Below are 13,366 nucleotides of genomic sequence, written 5' to 3'. Positions count from 1 at the left end.
ATATTAACTGTATGTTCATCTAGGAACATGTAATTAAAAGTTTTCTTTTCCACTGAAAAGGGCATTTCATTATAGGAGTTTATGGAATTGGATTTCAGTCTCCATTCAGTCCAACTAGTAAGCAGCCTCCTACCTCAGTGTACCCAGCTGCAAAGTTAGGGATTTGAGCTAGGTGATATTTGTTACCTTTTAATCATACAGTATTTTCTCTTCATGAAGCATTTAAAATGGAAGTTTTTGTTTGAAATGTTTCAATGTGTCTTATCATTTTAAATCATTTATTCATTTATTTTTATCTGTTTATATGTCAGAAATAGATTTTTTTCAGGAAATGTTCAGTGTTTTAAATGTATAATGTTATTTTACAAACAGTAAAGGATTAATAAAATCTCAGTGGCCTGTCAGTGTGTCTCACACTTCAGTGTACTTACAAATCACTTAGGAATCTTGAAAGAGGAAGGTTTTTATGCAGTAGGTTTAAGTATGGCCAGAGATTTTGCATTTCTAACATGCTTTCAGATGGTGCTGATACTTCTGCCCTGGTCCCATGTGCAGATACTTGAATTTGTAATTTGTGTTTAGAATATGGTGAAACAGTTATTTCCTTTTAGGTTTATATTTAGATGGTTTGATGTGTTCAATCTGAGCATCTTTTTTTATTTTTTGTTGTTTGCTTGCTATTTGTTTTTTATTTTGGATAAAAGCTATATGGTTTAATGGTTGTGATCTCGGCAATAAACATGGGTTTGAAGCTAATAATTTCTCTGATTTATATAAAAAGTCTTTGAATTTTCCGTTTTCATCTGTATCAGACCCTTCATCTTCTAGATGAGTTATGTGATACTCATTGGTGTATATTGTGTGTGTTTATCAGCTGTATAGCTATTTTATGAGAGAGTTGGAACTAGAACCCATTTCCAGATTCCCTATATTGTTTTTCCTGACCGTGTCTCAATTACTTCTCTTTTCTGGGAACCATTTACATGGCAAAAACCTGGGAATTTTTCCCTAGATCCAGAGTGCTCAGAGTGTAGTCTGCAGACAAGCAGATTAGCATCATCACCTGGGAACTGTAAGCAGTGTCAGATCTTGGGCCCCACCCAAGACCTAGGGCATCACACACTCTGATGGTGGGGCTAGATGTTGCATGTGGACGTTTAGGAGCCCCTGTGGTTGACTGTACCCCGAGGCCACTCCAAGCTTCACAGAATGCTGTCCCGACCTCCAGCATTTCTTCACTTGCTGTGCTAATTGCTTGGCCTTGTGGTCGGGTTCCAGGACATGTAAGGTGTGGTCTCTGTCTGCACTAAGAGTTAGAGAGTTAGTGAACAGTCTGGAAGCCAGGAAGGCATTAGTATTCCTTGACTCTGATAAAGATTTATTGATGTGAGTCATTTTGCCTTTTCATTTCCTGCTGCTCTATAATGAGAAATCAAACGATATATTACATAGAGAGAGAAAAAAATGTACAAGTTGTTCCCCGTTTAGTAGTGGAGCAGAACCGAAGCTGCTTAGTGGGTGTGTAGTCAGTGTGCTATTTAATACTTACATAATTCTTGCTTTCTAGGCTGTGCATGCATACACACATACACACATTAATATATATGTATATTTAATGTATACATTTACATACTTTTTTTTTCATGATTAGACTTGTGTCATGTTCAGTACCTCAAGGAGTTTCAAAGAATGTCATAGTTAGCAGGCTCATTATGGAGTTCTTAGTTGTTACAAAGGAGTTCTTAGCTGTTACTGACTTTATTTTTTATTCTGGTTCAGTACATTTGACAGTAGTTTCTCATTCCCCTATTTGCATCATTCCTTAATCGGTTATATTATCTTGAATTATAGGTCCTTTGCGTTACTGGTTTTTATTGTGCTTCAGAATAGCCTGAAGAGCTTGTTAAAAAATGCACATTCTAGGGCATGCCCCTTTTATGCTGATTCTACATAAGTTCTATGTTGAAATCAGGACTCTGTATTTTTAATAAGCAGCCTAGATGAATCTGAGGCAATGATTTAATATGGCCTTGATAAAACCCTGAATTAACTTTTAGAAACATTGTTTACTTTGCCTTCAGAAAGACAAATCCAAATGTACAAAATTTGAGGAAGATGACAAATGTGTTTTCTTGTGTTTCAGTGGCAAGCGTACACTAAACAGTTTCTTAGGTTGTGCCAAGTATAAGAACAGAGTTAGATGGAAGGTAAGGGGGGAAAGAAATCAGTAGAATAAGGATCCCAAAGTCTTGTCCAGTGGTCTAGGATGGCAATGCAATCTTTTGAGAGAACACAGGGTAAAATTTTAAGGTAATCCTTATGACCTGAAGGCATACTAAATGCAAACTGTCGGCAGTCAGTAGGATTTCTGTGTGCTAAAACCACTATTAGGGAAACAGTCTAGTGAGGTTAAGGGAAGCTCCAAGTGAATAACAGGATGCAAACAGGGGGTGTGTGAATTCCTGCGGAAAGAACAATATAAACGAGTAATCATACAATCTTATTAGAAAGGAAACTCAAGTTTTACTGTAACAATAGATATTTTTCCAAGAAAATACATCTATTTATTGCAAGTTTAAATAATCTAACTTGGATGGATCTTCTTAAACTTTGGGGCTCTGCTATCCTGCTTAAGCAGTACTTAAAAGTTTTTAAGTACAACACTAATATTTATACATATTTAATTAAAACTTTCTAAAATATAACAGAAGTGCTTGAACAAGAGAAGTGCTTGAACAAGATAGCCATTTTTCAGTTAAGGTTAGAAGCACTTCTTTGACACTATTAAAATTAAATTGTTTTATAATAAATTTTGTAATTCAAGATTGTGCTTTATTTTAAACCCTGTGTGGGTTCTGAATTCACAAAGAAGAAACGGGAAAAACATTCCTGCCCTAATAGCTTAAGATCTAGTGTCTCAGAAACTGACATAAAGTATATTTAATAATGTACATTAAATACTTGTAATGCAACATTTAAGGAGTATTTTCAAGGGAAGTAAAATACTACTTAACTGCTACTTAATAAGTGTTATTAGTTCAGGCTTCAATTAAAGACATACTTAAAGAAAATTTTTAATCCTTAAAAACTCTTGAACTATATATATATTCTAGGCAGTGAAGCTCAGAGAATCGTTTTTCTGTTTGTACTCTTTGCTGATGCTACAGATGACATAATCATTATAAAAATGTTATAATATAGTGCTTTATTTGGGAGGTGCACTTAAACATGCCAGATATTGCCTATTTCTACCACTTGAATGGAAGTTCCTTAACAATATCTTAAACACTTAAAACAATGCCCACCCCATAGTAGGCATTCAATAAATGTTTATTAACTTAATTTCATTAACTTATGTCTGAAAAGCAATGTAAAATTCATATTGAATATTCTAGATTGATGTGTTTACACATATATTTCTGGGGCTTGTTTAAGATGTTAATTTTTTTTACTATCCTATATAATAATACTATATAATAAATAGGTAATATGCAAATTGACCATCACACCCTCACACAAGAAGGCCGCGCCCATGTGGTTACAAGATGGCCACCACAAGGTGGCCGGCAGGGGAGGGCATTTGTGGACAATCAGGCCAATAGGGGAGGGCAGTTGGGGGCGACTGGGCCTGAAGGGGAGGGCAGTTAGGGGCAACCAGGCCAGCAGGGGAGGGAAGTTAGGGGCAACCAGGCCGGCAGGGGAGGGCAGTAGGGGGAGACCAGGCCAGCAGGGGAGGGCAGTTGGGGGTTTGGGGGTAACTGGTCTGGCAGGGGAGCAGTTAGGCATCGATCAGGCTGACAGGGAAGTAGTTAGGTGGTGATCAGGCTGGCAGACAGAAGCAGTTAGGGGCAGGCAGGCAGGCAAGCGGTTGAAAGCCAGCAGTCCCGGATTGTGAGAGGGATGTCCGAGGGATCCCAGATTGGAGAGGGTGCAGGCTGGGCTGAGGGGATCCTCCAACCCCCCCCCCCCCCCCAGTGCATGAACTTTGTGCACCAGGCCTCTAATTTCCAGATAATCTTTCTGTTTAGCCAATTTGCCATTGTTGGTTGTACCAATTAGTTTATTCTCTGTCTATAAATATCCAGATGCAAGAAATAATTTGTTTTATTGAATTGTTGCAGTCAGAGTTCTTACATGGTCTGTGACTGGCTGGATTGGACAGTGAGACATGTAGGCGTATTCAAGGACTCAAATGTCAAATCTCTATCATCTCTTTTGAACTGACTAGTATCACTTTCTCCTTTCTTGGTGCTTTCAGACTGCCCTGTGCCTTCCTTAGCTATCCTCTGTATTCCTTTGCCATCGCTTTATATTTATCATCTTGTTCCTGGGCCACTGCACCTTTTCTTCTTTGCTGGATGTTCCTTTTGTACTTCACAGCAGTCTGGCAGTCTTGTTACATTTTTTATTTTGTCAGCATCGATGGGATGTACACATAGGCCTCTGGATTTAAAATATCACCTCCTTTGCAAATTTGAGACATGAAAAGTTCAAGAATAAGGTGATAGTTTATTTTTTAATTCTGCACAGTGGACACATTCAGACAAGTTTTGGGATTAGTAATATACTAATAATAGAAATAATGTATTAATTAAAACAGTAGAAGCTGCTTAAGTTCTAGTTAGTTTCCCTAAGTAGCACTGCTCTTCTGTGTTACCTTATATTCCTCCTTGCTTATTCTTATTTTTTAAAGACTTCTCTAAATTATTATATTTTTGAAGTATTTCTGGAGATTCTTTCTGTTTTTAGCAAATAACAGAAATCCAAAATTGCTGTTTTCTGATGTTGGCAATTAAACACTGTCAGTGCAAGTTTTCACCTCTCAGGAGAGATTAAGTCACAGCAGCAGGGAGCCGAGGACAGCTAAGTGGGCAAGTGGAGCTGTGACCCTAGGAGTGTGTGCACTTCCGTGCTGGAGATGCAGACTGAAAGAGGTCCTAAAACCCTTAACGTCACCTTCAAACCTCACCGAATTCCAGAATGTTAAGATGATAATATCCTTGTTTAAGAATAATAATAATAATAAGTGGAACATAAAAGGAAGAAACAAACCACAAAATGAGTGTTAAACTGAAATACCTCTGAGATGGAAAACATTTACTAAGTTTAAATAACTTCATGACTGTGATCAATAATAGTTTATTAAGAGAGAGTAGGATGTGGGTAGTTACAATCCAGCCTTTGAAACTGGTTGATCTTCAGAGAGAGTAGGTTCCTCCTCTACTGTCCCTCTTCATGTCAGGATGAGACAGTGGGCACTGGTCTTGTTGACCAATCTGAATAGGTAAGGTAATGTTTTATTGATAGTAAGAGTAATTTCAGCATATGAAAATTTGAATTAGAGTTTATTATCACCTTTTAAAATACTCCTCATCATATAAGTATTGTGTTAAATTATTCTCCTTTTGGACAGCAATCCCCAGAATTAAAAATTTGGGAATAACTAATCCATGTTCTCTGTTGAGACACAAATATCTGAGGTAAAAAGACAGAAAAGTCTTCTTTCTATGAGACAGTAGTAGGGATCAATGACATGCAGTATTTGATAATTTAGTAAAATATTCAGAGTGAGTATTGCATCATTTAAAATGTAATCATTAACTGTGAAATCTTTTACATCTGCCATGCTGTCTGAGTCATGGGTTATTTCGTATGACCCTTTAAAGAGCGAGATGAATAAACTTAGTTTGTGGAAAGGAAACCGTTTTCCTTTCCACAAGAAACAGAAAGATGCTTTTGTGCAAATTACATTAAGTCTGACAAAAGTAAGTTTAGGGATCTGAGTTTCTAATTCCAGAATCTTGCATTTGCAAATGTCAAAGGGAATAGTTTTCTGCTTATTTTTTTTAAATATATTTTATTGATTTTTTACAGAGAGGAAGGGAGAGGGATAGAGAGTTAGAAACATCAATGAGAGAGAAACATTAATCAGCTGCCTCCTGCACCCCCCCCACCCCCCGCCCCCACTGGGGATGTGCTGGCAACCAAGGTACATGCCCTTGACCGGAATCGAACCTGGGACCTTTCAGTCTGCAGGCCGACGCTCTATCCGCTGAGCCAAAACTAGGTAATGTAGGGGAAAATCTGAGTCTCAAATCATTAAAATAATCACCATTTTATAAAGTGTATCATTTGCATACTGGAATATTTTAAATCTCATTAAGTCTAAAATGCTGTGTAAGGAGAGGGTGAGAACAGTTAACATTTATTCAACTTCACTGTTTCCTGTGGGGCTTTGTTGACTTTATTTTAAATTAAATATTATTTGAGCTCTCTTAGTCTTCCTTTGGTAGGTGCTTTAACAGTTCATTTCGGTTCGTTGGGTTTTTAAAACAAAGCTATTGTGTTTATTCATCTTTTGCTTGCATGTTTCCCTGGATTTCAGTCCTGTTCTGGTATCTGTAACAAGAACATTATCTTGAAAAACAAATATATATGCATGTATATATGCCAAGAATGAGCTTGAACAAGCAGTAAAAATGAATGAAATAAAAAGCCGTTTAAGGGTTATTTTATAAAGTTAAATGGGTTTGTATCTGTCACTGTACAAAGTGATTACTGTATTATTGACTATATTCCCTATACAGTGCATTACAATCTCCATAACTTACTTATTTTATAACTGGAAGTTATACCTCGTATTCTCCTAATTCTAGAAATGTTCAAAGTGGGTTTGTTTGCTTAAAAGATCAACACATTTGAAATCATCAAATAGTGTTCAGTTTCATTTACCCATGGCATTAGCCTTCTTACATTGTAATTCAGCTATGTATTTTTCCCCCAGAATTCACATTGTAAATATGAAACTCTATACTATTTGTGACACCTTTAGTAACTAAAATGATAAAATTTAGAGATTCTTTTGGATTTTAATTTATGAACTTTATATAATCAAATTCATGTAAATTGAAAGATGGATGAATAAAAAGAATAGCATTTATATGGAGTCAGGTTAAGGTGGTATTCAAATCTTGGCTCTTACACTTAATAATATAAACTCTTTGGATCAGGAATATAATCTTTTTCATCCCATATTCTAACTTAAAGTGTGAAGTTCATTAGATTTTATGAATTAGTTCAATATTTTATGATTTTCTATAGGTTACTTTCATCTCTGAGTGTTTTTGTTTGCTTTGACACATTTTTAAAAAACCAAACAGTGACAAATATATATCAAAGATTTAAACTGTAATTCAAACTCATTACATCCTTTATTACATGTTTTGCTTCTTTCCTGTCTTTTAAATTTATTACTTTAATGGGTTTTCTCTTTGATTGTTACCAAATGTTTTATGAATCTAGGATCCTTAATTGCTTGGCCATGAAAGGTCCAGTTGGTCATAAATTTATCCTTTATCCTTACTTTGGGGGGAAAGGGGGGGTAATACTAAAAGCCAGCGAACTTTAGGCGATTTTTGTTTTTATTTTTTCCCAAATACATGTTTTAAATGTCTGTATTTAAATCACTTGATTTTTTTGTGATGCTTTGTGACCTGGTTAATGGAAAATTACATCTTCACATTACAGTGTTTTAGAAACTGTGTTCATATACCAATCACTTTAAGTCCTGTAATGACACACATGGCTAATTTTTATTTACTAATCTTTTTATGTGTTATTTTTAAATCCTGCTCTTACAGATTTTTCACTTTTTGATCAACTAGTTTTAATCAGCAGCTCAAATTCATTTATTTGTTCATGGCTGAGATTTAGATTTTGGAGTCATTATAATATAGTTGGACTAATATTTTAAACCGTGGAAGCTTATAAAAATTTCCAAGGGAAAGTATACAGAATAAGAGGAATAATACCAAAGATGAAATGTCTTAATGATGGGCAGAGGTAGAGGAAAGCAAATTTGTGTGTGTGTGGAATATGAAACCATGGTAAGGTGATAATGAGTTCACTTAAAGTTGCTTTCATTTGATGTTTCAAGTTCTTAAATTAGAGGGCCAAAGAGAAAACAGCACATGAAAGTGTAAACAAAAATGAAATTGAAGTCCATACAGAAAAATAATACTAGAGAAAGTAACTTCTGGTTCTTGGTTGTCCATAGAAGCCATCAAACCATTCAGGTGTCAGCGGTGGGTGGTAAGCAGTTAAATTGGCTCAACTCAACCTAAAATTGTCTGTATTGAATCCTTTCTGTTTCTTCTAGCCTTCAATTTTCCCACATGATGTGGGGGTGCCTTTTATGGTCAGTTTTAGAGAATATTTCAGTGTCAGCTGGATTCTTGACAGTGTCCAGTTTCAGGTATCTAACCTGTGTGTTATGAAGCAGCATTCCCTCTCTTTATCTCAGCGTGGTACAGGGAGAGTGTTATGTAACCAAAGCACCAGCAGGCAGGAGACATGCAGGGAATTAAGTTCACTAATCTTGTGGCCTTAAATAAGACCTTTAACCTTGATGGTCCACGTTGTCTTCGTCCTCTCAGGACAGTAAAAGTGCTTGCCTGCCTGATGTTTTGAGTTGGTAGTGGATTTGTCCTAAAAATAAGAGATTTGTGAAGGATATGTTACAATTAAAATTGTTATACCAATGATAAAGAATTTTTGCAGAATAATGATATTTTACTTTTTTTAATGGAGAACTTTGCTGTTGTTGAATATAGGTGAGACATATGGACCTGATATTAATATAATCTGAGAATCCCTTTGCGGAATTAATTTTGTATTTTAATTTTATATTTTTCAGCCTTTTTGATATAATACGTAATAATTTATCACCCTCTCTGTGTTTCAGAAGTGTCACACACACTCTAGACACTTTGTTCAGGGACAAGTGACATAGTTTGCTTTGGTAAGGGTGGAAAGTATGGTTACAGTATGCTTGCTAAACCAAATATGTTTTCCTTTTTGTTAAATACTGCATTACTTAACCCTACCTCATTTATAAAAGTTTATGTAGTTGAATTTTATGTGATAGCTTTGCTTTCTTTAATGCTTATATCAGTGTGGGAATGGAATTTAACTTTTCCTTCCTGAAGTAATAAAGGAGATGATAAATATTATTATAAAATAAATTGAATTTATAGCAACAATTAGATATTTAAAAGGCTTATGATTTTCCCTGGCAAGACGTTTATCATGTCCTCATTCTGTTTAAATGCAAACTATAGTAACAAAATACAAAATATAGTTTACCACATGCCAATATTTCTTCCTCTTGAATTTCTCTAACAATTCAGAGCGTGTTCCTGGAGAGGAAATACTTGGCTAGTAGGGAGAAATGGAAATCTGAGCTTAGATGTATAAGGAAGAAAAGTGCCGTACTAGGAAATATGGATATGGTTAAATGCATGTGGGAATAAGACTTGAATCTGTCTGTAATGGGACAATTTGATAAGCTTAATATATTTACACTTAAATCCCATCATCAATTAAAGTTTTACTTGTACTTCATTGATCTTTCAGTGAAGAAATAGTTGAAATAATTTTAGTTTATTATCTTAGTACTAGAGGCCCGGTGCACAAAAATTTGTGCACTCGGGGGGCGTCCCTTAGCCTGGCCTGTGCCCTCTCGCAGTCTGAGACCCCTCGGGGGATGTCCACCTGCTGGCTTAGGCCCGCTCCCTGGGGGATTGGGCCTAAGCTGACAAATCAGACATCCCTCTTGCAGCCTGGGAGCCCTTGGGGCATGTCCACTTGTTAGCAGGGAGCAGGCCTACGCTGTAGTCAGACATCCTTAGCACTGCTGAGGAGGCAGGAGAGGCTCCCACCATCACCACTGTACTGGCAGCCATCAGCCTGGCTTGTGGCTGAGCAGAGCTCCCCCTGTGGGAGCACACTGACCACCAGGGGCAGCTCCTGCATTGAGCGTCTGGCCCCTGGTGGTCAGTGTGTGTCATAGTGACCAGTCATTCCCAGTCGTTCTGCTGTTAGGGTCAATTTGCATATTACCCTTTTATTATATAGGATAGAGGCCTGGTGCATGGGTGGGGGCCGGCTGGTTTGCCCTGAAGGGTGTCCCGGATCAGGGTGGGGGTCTCGCTGGGGTGCCTGCCCAGCCTGGGTGAGGAGCTGAGGGCCATTTTCAGGCTGGCCACACCCCCTTCAGGGAGTGGGGAGTCTTGCTGGGGTGCCTGGCCAGCCTGAGTGAGTGGCTGATGGCTGTTTGCAGGCTGGCCACAGACCCTTCAGGGTGGGAGTCCCCGCTGGGGTGCCTGGCCAGCCTGGGTGAGGGGCTGATGGCTGTTTTCAGGCTGGCGAAGCCCCCCAGCAGGGACCCTCACCCCATGAGGGTGTGGCCATCCTGGGTGAGGGGCTGATGGCTGTTTGCAGGCTGGCCACAGCCTCCAGCCACCCAAGCTCCCAGTGGAGGCTGGCTAGAAGCAGTTATCTGGGATTTATTTATCTTCTATAATTGGTACTTTGTTGCCTTGAGCAGAGCCCACAGCTGGCCAGGGCAGGCGGGAAGCTTGTCTTCATCCATCGCCAGGGCAACCAAGCCTCCTGCTTGCTCCAAGCTCCGTGGCTGCTGGCCACCATCTTGGTTGGGTTAATTTGCCTATAGCTGCTCTAATTGGCTTGTGGGCATGGCTTGTGTGCATGACTTGTGAGTGTAGTGGAGGTACGGTCAATTTGCATGTTTCTCTTTTATTAGATAAGATTCCACTGAATGTTCAATGTCACATCTGCACACTTCGGAAGGTGTGGTAATCCCACAGATGGGATTTTAACAAATGTCTGCTTAGTACACAAATGCTCCCCAAGTAGCAGAATCAGCTGGTGGCTTTTTGTAAGAGATTACATTTTCTTTCTATTAACTATCGTGTATTTAATTCCCATGGTATGGTGTTAAAGTGTCCTTATGCATCTGACTAGGCATATAGTTTTTATAACAATTTACTGTTTTGTAGTACTTTCAAATCTTCATTGTAGATAACATTGTGGGTATCACAGAAGTCCTACTGGATACTCCTTAATACACTCTGCTTAGCGATGAGAAAATACTCCCCTATTCTTGGTGTGCACTTAGTGTTAGCTTTCCATAATGGTTTGAGGGTGTGTAAACGCAGCATATAGCTGTGAGTTATAGATTCTAGGTCTTATCACCCAGGTACTCCACATGTTAGTTTAGCCTTCACAAGAATTTGTCTCCAGATCTATCACTGTCCTCATTTAAAGATGAGGAAACTAAAGGTCGAAGGGAGTTAGCAGAGGGAGACGTGTGGTAAGTGGTTAATAATAGCACACACATTCAGGGTCAGGAGACCTCTAATCCAGGCTCTGCCACTTAGAGCTCTATGACCTTGGAAATGGTTCTTAACCTCCATAAATCTCAGTTTCCGAATATATTGAAAGGTCAAGAACGTCCAGTCTCATAGGACTATTATGAACATTAAATAAGATATAATACACATGCAAACGGCTTGACATACAATGTGTGCTCAGTAGGTATATTACTACTGAGGAAATTACTCAAGGCCACTCAGATGCTAGGAAGAGGCACTGATGACAGTCCCCTAGGTCACTTTCTGACTCTTCTGTTGCTTTCTAATCAAGGCATGAAATGGATGTGAAAGTGAGTAGTATTACTATAGCTTCTAGTAATTTTAAGAAGGGAGAGGTAGTAGGTATGATATCTGAGAGATCAAACTTCATGGAAGGCATAAATTACATAGCTGGAGTTGAAAGGCCAGGACATAAAATAAGTTTTCTAAAACATCACATTTTAAATGACAATGGAAAGGGAGTTCACCCTTCCTGGACTCAGCTTTGCAAAATATTTACTTAAATCCTTTATTGATTATTAACCTTGAATATGAGAGCAACAGAAACATTTGTTTGTTTTTCCAAGTGCCCTCCAGTGATCCTTCCCCAAAACGTACTTGTCACTTTTCCTACTTATGCAGTAGTAGTACATATTAAAATATCCTGCCAACATTTAGAATGGTAGGCGCTGCTGTTTAGAACAAGTCTCTTCTTTTCTGTCTCAAGTTCCTGTAATACTTTAATTAAATCTCATTTGGTGCTTAATATTTTTGACAGTCTTTTCTAGTTCTTTATTTCCATAGCTTAGATTCCCTACTTAAAGGCAGTCTGTCTAATGTCTAATTACATTGGCTAATATCCCCAATACAAGGCTAAAAACAAATTGTAAATTACTTTGAGATGAATAGTTTCTTTCATTTCTTATTCATCTTCTCAGTGGCCCAATAGCTCTAGTTGGAACTAACATCAATTCTATTGATTAAAAATTAATTTTAAAAGATCCCTACTAAGGTAATTTAGAGAGTTTAAGTGTGTCAATTTTCAAGATTATTTCCTAATGTAAAAGTTTTAGTTTTGTATGTACATTTTTATATCATTTTAATAGAAAACTTACTAATATTTGGTATAACTCTTAAATTGTGCCACATACTGGAAATTTTGGAAAAGAAGTGGAGTTAATCCTGACATCATGAGGTTTTTAATGCATTTAAGCAAATTTGGCCAATAGAAAGCAAACAGCAATAACAAAACTTACAGAATACAAAAAGAGAAAAAGTCTTTTCAATGAGAAGAGATTAAGCATTTCCTTTGGTCTTGATTAACTGTTAGATCAATTAATTTACCTCAAAGTATTTTTTTGGCCTAAGGAAATCTGTTCTCTGGCCTTTTGCAGTTGTTATATGCAGAGGCCAAACTTTTGGCCTCTTCTTTCAAAGAGATATGTTTCAGGTTCTGCAAAGGCAAGAACTTGGCATGAGATTCCAGTGTGACACATGCGCTTGATGATTTACCAGAACATATACTTCAAGCAAGAAACGGTTTTATATGACTAGTGCCCCGGTGCACGAATGTGTGCATGGGTGGGGTCCCTCGGCCTGGCCGGCGATCAGGCGCGGTCTTGCCCAGTCCTGATGGGGGCCGCCGGCCATGGAGAGACCGCGGGAGGGCTCCAGGGCGTGTTTGGCCCTCTTGCTCAGTTCCAATTGGCCACTCAGTCCTGATTGGCCAGACCCCAGCAGCAAGCTAACCTGCCTGTTGGAGCGTCTGCCCCCTAGTGGTCATTGCACGTCATAGCTATGGGTCCAGTGGTCGGACACTCAGTTGGACACTTAGCATATTACGCTTTTATTATATAGGATGCTTTGCTCAGACCGAGAGAAAAGCTGGTTAATAGTAAGTCTCTAGTTTTTCACCAAGCCTCATTATCTTTGTCACATAAGTCTACTGAAATCAGAAGTCTTAAAAGTAAAGTCAGATTCAGTTTTGTTTAATGGTTTCTTATTTAAATATCACAGGTTAAAAGAGCATAGAAAAATGGAAAGATATTGTGGCTGCATCTAAATGGTTATACTTTGTAACTAGTCAATCCATAAGCTCTGGAAATGGAGCTAATCATTAAAGCTTCCATTTATTGAACATATGCCAGGAACTT

The 13,366-nt window shown here is 38.1% G+C and overlaps 1 protein-coding gene across 2 annotated transcripts in view; it reads left to right on the top strand.

Annotated features, from left to right (window-relative positions):
- Nucleotides 1-13,366, top strand: part of AHR (aryl hydrocarbon receptor) — a 41,022-nt gene that overhangs the window by 12,200 nt on the left and 15,456 nt on the right. The window lies entirely within an intron of this gene.

The sequence above is a fragment of the Myotis myotis genome, unplaced genomic scaffold, assembly GCF_014108235.1.
Source record: "Myotis myotis isolate mMyoMyo1 unplaced genomic scaffold, mMyoMyo1.p scaffold_m19_p_11, whole genome shotgun sequence".
Lineage (NCBI taxonomy): Eukaryota > Metazoa > Chordata > Mammalia > Chiroptera > Vespertilionidae > Myotis > Myotis myotis.
The sequence above is the reverse complement of the archived record's forward strand: the minus strand, read 5'-3'. Positions and strand labels throughout refer to the sequence as shown.